The sequence below is a fragment of the Centroberyx gerrardi genome, chromosome 24, assembly GCF_048128805.1.
Source record: "Centroberyx gerrardi isolate f3 chromosome 24, fCenGer3.hap1.cur.20231027, whole genome shotgun sequence".
NCBI classification, from domain to species: Eukaryota; Metazoa; Chordata; class Actinopteri; order Beryciformes; family Berycidae; genus Centroberyx; species Centroberyx gerrardi.
In genome coordinates, this window is record NC_136020.1 from 13411810 (window position 1) to 13424238 (window position 12429).

The 12429-nt window shown below is 41.2% G+C and overlaps 1 protein-coding gene across 2 annotated transcripts in view; it reads right to left on the reverse strand.

Annotated features, from left to right (window-relative positions):
- Positions 1–12429, reverse strand: part of grm8a (glutamate receptor, metabotropic 8a) — a 157737-nt gene that overhangs the window by 65162 nt on the left and 80146 nt on the right. The window lies entirely within an intron of this gene.

Sequence of the window (12429 nt, forward strand, 5' to 3'; positions counted from 1 at the left end):
GAAAGAGGAGAAAGTGGTAAGAAAGCAAGGTAAAGACCATTCCCACGGTGGCCATTTTGAACTTACATCACACTCAAGGTAGGAAACTCTACCCAGAAGATTCCCCACTGAAAAATGCATGAGAAACAAATGGATCACAAGAGTATACTGTAGGTTCACATTTTAAGGAAATATATTTGACCCCCTAACCAAGGGCAGATATTTCATTTCACTGTTGGGGGGGACAATAAACAGAAAAATTTCTCAAGAGCAATTCCTGAAGGGGACACCAAAGGTGCCGCCAAAAGTACTGTTGTATTAAATGTATATAGAGGTCCATTATGAAACATTTCCATAAGCACTTCATTCCTTTCTTATGAAGATTTTATCAAATTGCCTTTGATATTACTGGGGTCTTTCTACTTGGCGTTTCGGTGCACTGAAAAATGATCGGATGTCTGTTTTTCTTTTCTCTGCCATTTTAACTGACTGGCTGACAAATAGACACACACACACACACACACACACACACACACACACACACACACACAGCATGCAGGTTATTTACAGTAGTAGGTGAGATGCAACACCCATTAACTGAACTAAAGCTAATATATGCCTAATTAGATTTTGTTTTCCCGAAAAAGCAGATCTCTAATGTTTTGCTGTCAATGTGTAAAAGTCCAGAACGCTATGAAGCCTGCCAGAAACGTACTTATATTTAACATAATGTTTGTTGTAATTATGTCTTTTTTATTAATTAAGTCTTCATTTATTTCCAAAATTATGAACAAAATAACATAGTGGCAGCCATTTTACATGCAGTAAGAAAAAAATAATATACTTAGAACCTAATTACATAGGGTAAGTTAATCTTAAATATTATATTATAGAAATATTACTGTTACCATCTACAAAAGATAAAGTATTTTGGTATGAAATCCCGCATTTTAATTTAACCAACTATCCTGTATCATAAATACATGTCTGGCATTTGTAACAAACCAAACCGCTTGAAAATCGGTCGAAAATTCAGCGAGTTATGAGGATTTTAATTGTGGACAGACCTCCTGCCTCCATACACACACATGCATTAGGAGACGCGGCTCCGTACCAACACGCTGACGCACAAGATTCAACCGCGAGGTAACGGAACAAAATGTAGTCTGATTACAATTGTGAATGTGTTTTATTCTATTGAGTGGTAGAAGTAAAGAAAAATGTCTGACACATCCTTTGTTTTAAGTTAACCTTTGCAAAATTATATAGTTATGTTTACAATGATATATTGAGGGGGACAACTCTCTGTTAGTCCCAGGAAGGGGGGGTCCGGACCCCCCTGTCCCCCCCGTGATTTCCGCCCCTGCCCCTAACAGAATCTAGCCCAGATAGGTAGCTCACAGCTAAGCTAATTTCACTACTACTCTATCTGAAGTCCTCACTTATGTATTGAAGTAACGATAGTTTTATATATTTGCCATCTTCTGGGCACAGTTTCTCACCCCGAGTGTGACATACTGTGTGTTCATAATGACTGCTGTGGGAATAACATCTATGAAGAAATAAAGAAAGAAAGTAACAAGGGTCAGAATGAAACAACAGCTATGAGAGAGGAAGGAGAGATAGAGAAGCAACAAAACAGCAAATAAGCAAGGCAACAAATACAAAGATAATCCGATAAATAAACAATAAAAGAGACATTTGTGGAAAAAAAGGAAAAGAAAAGAGAGAGAACAGAGCTGAGACCAAAAGTGAGTGAAGACAGTGAAGTCAGAGGAGGAAGAGGGATGTGAAAGAAAAAAAAAAGAAAGAAAGAAAGAAAGAAAGAAAGAAAAGGACAAGCTAGGATGAAGCACGAACAGCTTGGAGGGTTGGAGAGAGAGAAGAAGAGAGATAAAAAAGAAAGAGAACTTGTGCAAAACAGACAGACAGACAGACAGGTAGCAGGGCACTCAGTCTGACGATGACAAATGACTCCCTCCTTCCATTCTCGCCTTTGCAGCAAAGCTACAGAAGAAGGGACAACATGTTCCTTCTTTACATCTTCTGAAACCACTGATAATGGCGTTTCCTTGTATGGGGGAAGCTAAGGAAGTGCTCAGAGCAGACGAAACATGCCTTGTCCTCACTCTGACCCGCGTCCCATGGCTGTGTGTTCAGGGCCACTTGGTACAATCAGAATATCATATTACCATTGGTACTTTTTGCTGGTACTGTTTATATATTGTCCAATATTTGTACTTTACAAAAGGGTTTTTATCATGCAATACGATGTTCTTTCTGTCTTGTGTTTTGAATAATACTTTGTTTTGTCTCAGCTTGGTTGATTTATTACTGCAAAGTAAGTTGTGATTATGCTAATTTGCGCATGGTTTAACGTTTTAATACCTCTAACGTTTTAACATCTTTAATGTCAAACTGACTATTTCAGGTCAGCGGACACAAGCGCTCCACTATCTGGCTACTGAAAGATGGAGGCAATGGATCATGCTGAGTGGAATTCAGTTTTAATAAGTTCAAGTTCACTCCATTGCGATAAAACATACTCAGCACGTCCGTGCGCATACACAAATGAACACACGTATAAACTTGTATACACACACAGACACACACAAACACAAACACACACAAACAACCTCCCAACTGCAATTTAATAAGAGGGTTTATGTAACCGCTCATTAGCATAATTAGCAAATGAAAAAGCTCCTTGATGCATGAACATGGAAATCAGTAATTGATTATGAAGCCCATTTTTCTGTTTTTCATCAATGTTAGGAGAGTAGAACTGCATAGGAATTCCCAACATCGCTTGAATTCCCTATCTATTCTTTAATTCTCTTCCCTCTCTCTCCATCTCCTTCCCTCTCTTTAACCATCATTTATTTCACTGACTACCATCTCCCCAATATCTCTCTTTCTCTCACACTCACTCTTTCCTTCCTTCTCTCTTTCTCTCGCTCCCCTCCTCGCCGCCTCTCTCTTGGCTTTATTCACCCATTTTTTACAAGTAGCAGCAACCTTCAGGCAACACAAACTGAATCAAAACCCGTCTGGGCTGGAGTTGAATTAACAAGACCAGAGGCCCTTCAATCAATATGAGCATCCATAAGGAATTAATGGGGTCCTGAGAATGAAATCCAATCCACAGTTATAGCAGCCTGCCGGGTGCTTTGTATGTGTGTGGAGTGTGTGTGTATGCATGCGTGTGTGCATGTTTGTGTGTCTGTGTACAAGTTTGTTCATGTTTGTGTGCAAATGTAGACCTACATGTGTGTCTGTATGTGCTTGCATGTGTGTCCATAAGTGTGTTATGGCCATTCAGAGACTCATTACCACTGTTCTGGTGGAGGAGGGAAGCTTTACAAGGGTTGTGTGGCCAGTGAGGGCAGAGTTGAGTATTAGTTGGGAGGCGGAGAGAGGCGGGGGGACATGGCCTGATGAGACAACAAACAGGGCCCGATTCCTATTGACTTTCCTATATATGCGCTGTCTTATTAGTTCAGAGAGAGTCCTGGTAAGAAAGCAGACCAAAGGCCATCGGACTGCTGGCAGAACCAATTGAGGAAAACGCAAGAATCCAAGTGTTTTATAAAATGAATAGTTATGGTACTCAGTTCTGTTTGGCTGAGTCACGTTCAAAGCCATTGTGAAATACCTCTGACTGGATAACAGTTAATTTACACATTACACAAACCATTAGGGCAACCCTGCTCTTTCCATGAAATAGGCTGAGCAGGTGAATCCATGTGAAAGATGTCATTCCATATTGATTTCACTGATTAAATCCACTTCAGTCATGAAGTGGAGATGGTGATGAAAGTGAGGAAACGGCTTAAAGAGGGTTTTCAGTCGTCTTGACAACTGAGAGATGGATTGCGCACAATGGGGTGCAGCTCAACTGTAGGAAGGAGTTCCTAATATTTTCTACACAGAGTGTAAATAGAAATGCGGCAACTGAAAATCACCATTCATACTGGTACTTTTGTGCCACTTAGCTACAGCTTTGTTTAGCTACTGTTGTGTCAAAGGTTGGCACTTTCTGTCCAAGCTACAAAGCCGGATCAAATCTTAACTCTTACCTTAACCCTTTATTCCTTAAATAAAGATGAAAATCAAACAGTGTCCTTAGATGCTCACAGATCTAACCTGTATTGGTGGATTGATATTACTTTTCCAGCAACAACTAAAGAAACCTACAGAGATAAGGTGTGACAGTTACACACAAGTTAGGCTGGACAGTTACACATAATTGCTTTTGAGGGTTAAGTAGCGGTTACTGCTACTTTCACTCAAAAAAACAACAACAGCAAAACGTATTTCACACTAGATAAAGGGGTTTCACACTTGTAAGGATAACAGGCAGGCAAATACATTTGAATACTTTAATCCATGATGAGCAGCATTCAATTAGTACAGACATTTCAGCCCATAGCTTAAATAGTACATCTGTACCATTTTAATTGGTGCTCCACATGGATTAAAGTGTTGGAACACGTCCGAGTGTCTGTTCTCCTTATGAGTCCAAAACCTTGTTGTTTAATGCTGGATCAACATTCATCGTACTGGGTGGCGGTTGCTCAGAGGTTAGAAAAAAAGTGCAGCAAATTGGCTCCCAATTGCCTCCATCAAGGCACTTAGCATGCTTGCATTAGCCTCACCTCACTGCGCTTTTGTATTGGTTTTCTGTTCGTATCAGACACAGCGCTCAGTCCACTAGCGCTTCAGCATTAGCCCCACCCCACTGCATGCAGGGTTTTTACTGGTCTCAATCACACTGTTTAGCCTGTTGGCAAATTGACCTGAAGACACAGGACAAGACTTTTAAACATCTAGCTAACTTTTAGTGACTCAAGGGCATTGTAGGACCAGTATTGGCCTGCTACCATAGCGATGGGGGAATTGAAGACATAACTTTTAAAGGTGAAAAACAAAACTATACTAAATCTTTCTGAATCAGAATCAAAGCATGTGTGAAACACTGGTGTCTACACAAGTGGGCAGGGGAAGTGGATGAGAAACACTCCCCTCTCTCAACAGCTACCACTGAGGTGCCCTTGAGCAGAACACTTCCCCCAACTGCTCAGTGGCCAGCAGCACAAGTCTGTGGTTATACTGGGCAGTTCTCAGGTGTGAATGTGTATAACTGTACAGTACAGTGTGAATGTTGAGCAGGTCGTTGCTGAAAAGGAGTACACAGTCAACCATCCCTGGATAAATGAAGATTACTGTCCTGAGTGCAGTGAAGCAGCTGTTTTTCTAATAACACAAAAGACTAAATGCAATGATACACCATGGCAACCTGTTGGCCAACTCTGATGAGCAACAAGTTACCCGGTATCGCCTCGTTGCTTTAACCACATAGGGACATTTCTGGTGCTAGGAAACAAATGAAAATATTTTTGCCCCTCTGTCTCGGTTTGTTGCCTGAGAAAAACCAGCCATGACTGGAAGGTCGCAAGTTTGAACCCTGGACTGGCTGGGAAGAGTTACACTGAGCACCAGTGTGGCGTGGGTGTGTGTGAACCACATGAATGAGAAACAAAGCACTGGAAATGAGCTCTGTTAACCTCTCTACGTAAATAAAGTAAAGGATGAAAACAGAAAGAGAGAGAGAGAGAGAAAGAGAGAGAGAGAGAGAGAGAGAGATTATTAAAGGATAAGGCTGGTGTTTTTTAATGCATTGCTTACCGTCAACAAATCCTATGAAAATAACAAAATCAACAATGCGTTTGCTCTACTCCCGTTACTTTCTGACTTCCCACGTACCGTTTTTAGCCGTCAACCCGGAAGTCATTGGCTCCAATTGTAAGGTAAAAACCTTGAAATACAGCTCACAAAGACATAGTTTCAATTTTAAAAACTGCTAACTGTTACCACGAAAAGTCAGCCTGTTGTAGTTATTACCAAATCAAATTCAAATGGGAACAAATTCTTCATTACGCCGGGGACTATTTTCGGTGCTACGGAACTACTTTCCTGAGATCGCAAACGTGTTTACAGCCGTTAAGTTGTTTGAGGAAAAAGTCGGCTGGCCCGGTGCATCGTGATGATGAAATATGTTGCCCAGAGCAACGGCATGGCTCTGTGACGTGTTTTTAACCGTTTTTTTAATACAATGGAGTTCTATGGCTGCTGGGACATGGCTTCATTGGGCACCGGCTACATGGACGAGACTTGTTGGCAAAACAAAATCATTGCTGATTTTGTTATTTTCATAGGATTTGTTGACGGTAAGAAATGTATTAAAAAACACCAGCCTTATCCTTTAACCATCACAAACTAGAGAAGTATTGTTTTGAATAGGTCATCCTACCATGCAGGGCTTCTGCTGCACCCTGCAGGAATGAGAAAGGTAGTGTGTGTGTGTGTGTGTGTGTCTGTTCTTCTCTGACACTCTGTGCTTGTTGTTAGCTGCACTAACAACAGGATACATCCTCTATGTTGCGTCTGACGGAGAGAGGCAGTAATGTCAGTCTGTGAGGCTGAAATAGAGTTGACCATGGAGACTTATTGTATGTATGTACAACCACAAACCTCTCTCTCTCTCTCTCTCTCTCTCTCTCTCTCACACACACACACACACACACACACACTCCCTCTCTCTCTCTTTTCTTTCTCTCTCCACACATACATGCTTAGACACACCAATGAAAGACGCCTTTCATCTACTCTCTCTCTCTCTCTCTCTCTCTCTCTCTCTGTCTCTCTCACAAGACAGACAAGCCCATTGGCCCAGCAGAGTCCTACCACTTGATAAACAATAATATCAGTCAAAGCCTCAGTCTGTAAACCCTGGGGTCTACTCTGTGATTGGAGAGAGAAATATAAATGCAGACACTGTGACAGAAGGAGAAGCTGAATATATCTATCCAATTTTGGTGTGTTCCAAGTGTGTTTGCGTGTGTGTGTGTGTGTGTGTGTGTGTGCCACCGGAGTGCTCTGTTATCAGGGGAGTGACAGGAGATGAGTTCCAATCAGCTCCATTATCAGCCTAACAGACTGATTAGGAGACAATGCTCACTAACTTCCTACTGGAACCTGGGACACACACACACACACACACACACACACACACACACACATAAACAAAATCACATACACAGCCCCAAGGACATATGCTTATGTATATGCACATTCCTGGCTTTAACTGTATCATATACTCCTCTGCCACTAGCTTAAACACAAATAAACATATGCAAACACACACACACACACACACACACACACACACACACAGAGTCACACTAAGAGCTTATTATATATCATCTACATCATTGTTCCCAGTCCATCACAGGACATTGGGCTGCAATCTTTTCTAACACGATTCCAATAACAATACAACATATTGCTCTCAGACTGTATCAAAGGAATACAATACAGCAAAATGTAAAATACACATTCATAACACGAGCATGGCAGTTTCATAGCAGCAGAATTTATCTACTGACTGTGTCTGTTTGTTTATTTATTACACAGCACTGTTTTAGAAAATAGTTGATATTCAGAACTAGTCCGCACACACGGATCAATTTCCCCACACAAGCCAGGAGGCTGTTGGTACGTCTTACTACAGTGCCTTGGAACAGTGTCTGCATTTTCATCTGCCCCTAGCACTGAAGACAGTCTCATTGAAAAACAAGAGGCACTTGAGCTGCCTCAAGTCCCACCATAATCACCATGACATATTCAACATAACCAGTTATGCTAATGAGGTCATTAATTAAGCTAAATAATGCATCAATTAGCAAATGTTTCTATGTCAACATGCATGTCTTCACATAACACGTGGGCGGTATTAATATTAACTCTGTATCGTAAGGCGTTAAAGAGTTATAGCAGTTTCAAGAGAGATCAGTTTTTCCTCATTAATATGTAAATGTATGCAGCAAGGTGCTCAAAAGATTTATCGGATCATCTACTTTAAAGGGGGAAACTGTGGTGTGATGTGGAGTTTCTATCATTTATTGTTATTGAGGTAATGTGTTGTGTGATAATGTGTCTACAGACAGACAGACAGACAGACACACACACTGCCTGTCTGACAGATAGACAGACAGACAGACATGGCAGACAGACAGACAGACAGACAGACAGACAGATAGACAGACATGACAGACAGACAGACAGACACACACACTGCCTGTCTGACAGATAGACAGACAGACAGACAGACAGACAGACAGACATGGCAGACAGACAGACAGACAGACAGACAGACAGATAGACAGACATGACAGACAGACAGACAGACAGACATGGCAGACAGACAGACAGACAGACAGACAGACAGACAGACAGACACACACACTGCCTGTCTGACAGACAGACAGACATGATGGACAGACAGACAGACAGACAGACAGACAGACAGACAGACAGACAGGACAGACAGACAGACAGACAGACAGACAGACAGACAGACAGACAGACAGACATGACGGACAGACAGACAGACAGACAGACAGACAGACAGACAGACAGACAGACAGGACAGACAGACAGACAGACAGACAGACAGACAGACAGACAGACAGACAGACAGACATGACGGACAGACAGACATGACGGACAAACAGACAGACAGACATGACAGACAGACATGACAGACAGACATGACGGACAGACATGACAGACAGACAGACAGACAGACAGGCAGACAGACAGACTGACAACATAATGTACCACATACCATGTACCATGGTTGCAGGTTATAAAAAGCATGAAAGCACTAAAGGTTCAATCCAGTGAACTGCTGTTCTACTGGCATTTTGAAATGTAGTTAGTGATTTGCCCTCATCAAGATCTTGTCACAATGTTGGTAAAATATCTCTGTATCCGTGCTTTAATTAGCCAAAAATGTTCATGTTAATGAAGGCAACAAGCTGCTGTTTGGACAGCTGAATGAAGACAAAACATCAGTTTCGTTCCAGAACTTGTCACTGGATGTTCACTGTTTAAAATAGTAATAAAAAAAACACATAATCTTGAGTGTGACTATTTTGTGAGCAATGGACAGCAAATATCTAATAACTTCAATAACAATCCATAATGAGTTGTACTTCCATGCCAGCAGTCATTCTGGCATGGAAGTATTCATTTTTCATTTGATGGATATCTCAATTTGAAATGAAATTCTTGGAGGCTGGAAGCTCAGCAGTAAAGTGCTGTGTGTTGCAAGGCAGAGTGCATGGAGCCTCTCCTTCCTGCTTAGTCCTGCTCTTCTCCCTTTGCACCTGCTAAGAAGACTCTGAAGGTGTGCAGATATCCTATACTAGAAATGAAACTCTTCAAATTCTGAACTTTTCCCCTGTAATATGACAAGTTCCTGATGGAGAAACATGGCTGACTGAAATGTCAGATATCATTATGCAATGTGAACATTTGGATGGATGGGGAAGATTGCTTTCCAAATGTAATCAGAATCAGAAATTGGACAAGAATTTATCTTGAACTTATAATGCAGTCTGACTCATTTCAATTACTACTGGGCTATCATCATCATATAAAACTAGTTTCAGCCATTATTTTGTGATGGTGAAAAACATGTCGGGTTTCCTAATCCAACAAATGATCACCTATTTCTTAAGTATCTGCAATCTCTGTACCATGCTTTCTGCGGTGAATGTAACTGATTACAGTCACCATTTGTAGCCAGATTTGTGACCTCATTACATACCTTTATTGTATTTTTTGTGTATGTGCACGTGTATCTGAACACGCACGTGTGTATGCGTGTGTATCGGCGTGCATTCAGATCAGCGTGTCATGACATAATGAGCTCTCTTTGCTGTTCCTATGAGATGTGTGAAGACATGATGCATCATTAATCAGCATATCGCAAGAAAACGCAATCCCACCTTGAGACAGTTAAACGACTGCTGCTGTTATGAATAGCGCTAACTGGGAAAACACTGGTGTGTCTGTTTCCTGACATTGCATCAGGAGCTGTAACCGGAGCAAAGTGTCGGAGAAAAGGCCTGTGTGTGTTTCTGTAATCTGTGTGTGTGTGTGTGTATTTTTATCTGTGTAGGCATGTGTGTGTGAAGATGTGTGTACAGTTTGTAAAGTACAATACCGCTTTTACTGCCCATCCATTGTTTGCAATTAGTAACAAGTTCTCACATCACTGAAACAGCCACAAACCTATTCATATTTGAACACTGAATGTATGTATGTGTGTGTGTGTGTGTGCAAGTCGAGTGACACAAAAAGAGACATCCTTCACTGCCTCTTGTATACTTGAATATAATATATTCAGTATAGTGCGGCTTTGTCTGTTTCTCTTCCTCTTCTCTCTCTCTCTCTCTCTCACACACACACACACACACACACACACACACACACACACACAGATAAAGGGAGACAGAGACGTACAGAGATAGATGGACAGGCTGCTTGTGTCTTAATATGCGCCCTGTCTGTCTTACACACATTGCACTCCATTCCATTTGCCAGCCAACAGCTGCTAAATTAAATTCAGTCTCTCTGCTCGCCTCTAATGACGTTGGAGACCACAGGCAGCTTGGTTGGTTGGCTGGTTGGTAAGGGAGGGAGGATTCGCAGCGAAAAATATGACTTGAAAAGGTCTGTGAGGCAGAAGTGCAGATGAAAAGTATCTTCCATGTCCCGAAAAAGATCTGCAAACCAAAACTGCGCGAGGACACAATCATCTCCGTATCTGCCTCCGAGACATTTTCATATTTTGTGGTTGATTATTTGTTCTTGTAGTGTAGGCATGCGGCCCAGGCGCTGTCATCTGTTTCTAGATCTGTACAAATGCATTACTAATTTTGGTTCTGTTTAATAAAAGCCACAGGCATGGCAAAGACTAAGTTCGAAAATGTTTTAATATGAAAAGTTTTATTTCAAAATGAGTTACCCATCATTTCAAATCCATGACACCGACTCCTACAAATTGAATGGCAGCAGAACATTTGAAATTTTGAAAGGATCTCAAAAAATAACACTTTTACAGACTGCACTCCCTATATTTAAGAGATATTTTGAGATGAACTAGTGGTAATAACTGTTTATCATTATTTTATCCAAAACTGACATTGGGTTTCGAAACAAAACTCTTGAAATATCTACCAGACTACATGACACACCGCCTAAATCGACTCACCAGGCACTTCAGCATGAATGCAGTGTTTAAGAGTGTGGTGATACTATGACTCACGCTGGTAAGAACCTCAGGATTACCGGCGATAACAGCCTTCCAAATATAACCTTAAGAGGAGAGGTGAAGAGCTTAAATCCACCTCGCTATGACCAGCTGGAGACTTGAAGAGGAAACTGAGAAATACTAATGTATTTCTGACCTCCTAAAGCAAATATGAAACCCTGAGCTATAATGAAAAAAATGTGTATTTTTCTCTGTATTTGGCTTTTGAAGTGCAACTGTAGTAAATGTTGGATAATGTAATATGCATCTCCAACCTCCAGGCTTCAGTCACCGCAGATATATTTTGCTCTTATGTCCTGTCACTCAACAGCAAAATCAAAGCAAAAAAACAGTTATCAAGTTGAATTTCTCTTGTGGTCACACACAAATCTTTCATACATGCTTTGATTCTGATTCAGAGAGGTTTAAAATCACCTTGTTTTTGATTACTAAATGCTGTGTCTTCAATCCCGTCTAGGGGTGGGACGATATATCAAAATTCAATATATCGCAATACAAAAATGAATAGATAAATGAATCACGATATTAGCTCCATTTTATTCTGCTGTAGTAATCACAAATGAGACGGCTTGCCCATCACAATTTCACAACCTCTCCATCCCAATTACTTTATTTGCTCTTTGTAATGAGATTTTTAAATGGTTGTTTACATTCCAGCAAGACAATGCCATCGCTAGAAACATTCGTCTCAGAAATAAACATAATTCTGCACAGTCATACTTTGTTGTCATTGAACTTTTATTTATTACATCGTATTGTGGGTGTATAGAATCGTGAACCCCGTATCACATATTGAATCGTATCGTGACAGCATATCGTCCCATCCCGACATGTTAAACACAAATCTTCCATTCTGATTCGGAGAGGTTTAAAATCATCTTGTTTTTCATGACTAAATGCTGCGTCTTCAATCCCCTCCCGTCGCCCCGGTAACAGGCTGACACTGCTCAAAAAAGTTAGTTAGAGGTTTAAAAGTCTTGTGCTGCATCTCAGGCTAAACAGTGTGATTGATGCCACTGAGACCAGTAGAAACCCTGCATGCAGTGGGGCGGGGCTAATGCTGAAGCGCTAGTGGACCGAGCGGCTTGTCTGATACGAACACAAAACCAATACAGAGGCGTAGTGAGGTGAGGCTAATGCAAGCATGCTGACTAGTTAAGTGCCTTGATGGATGCCATCGGGGACCAATGTGCCAGCTTTTACACACACAGAGTGATTGATAGCACCACGGATGACAGACGGACTAATGATTTGGACAAGCTCCT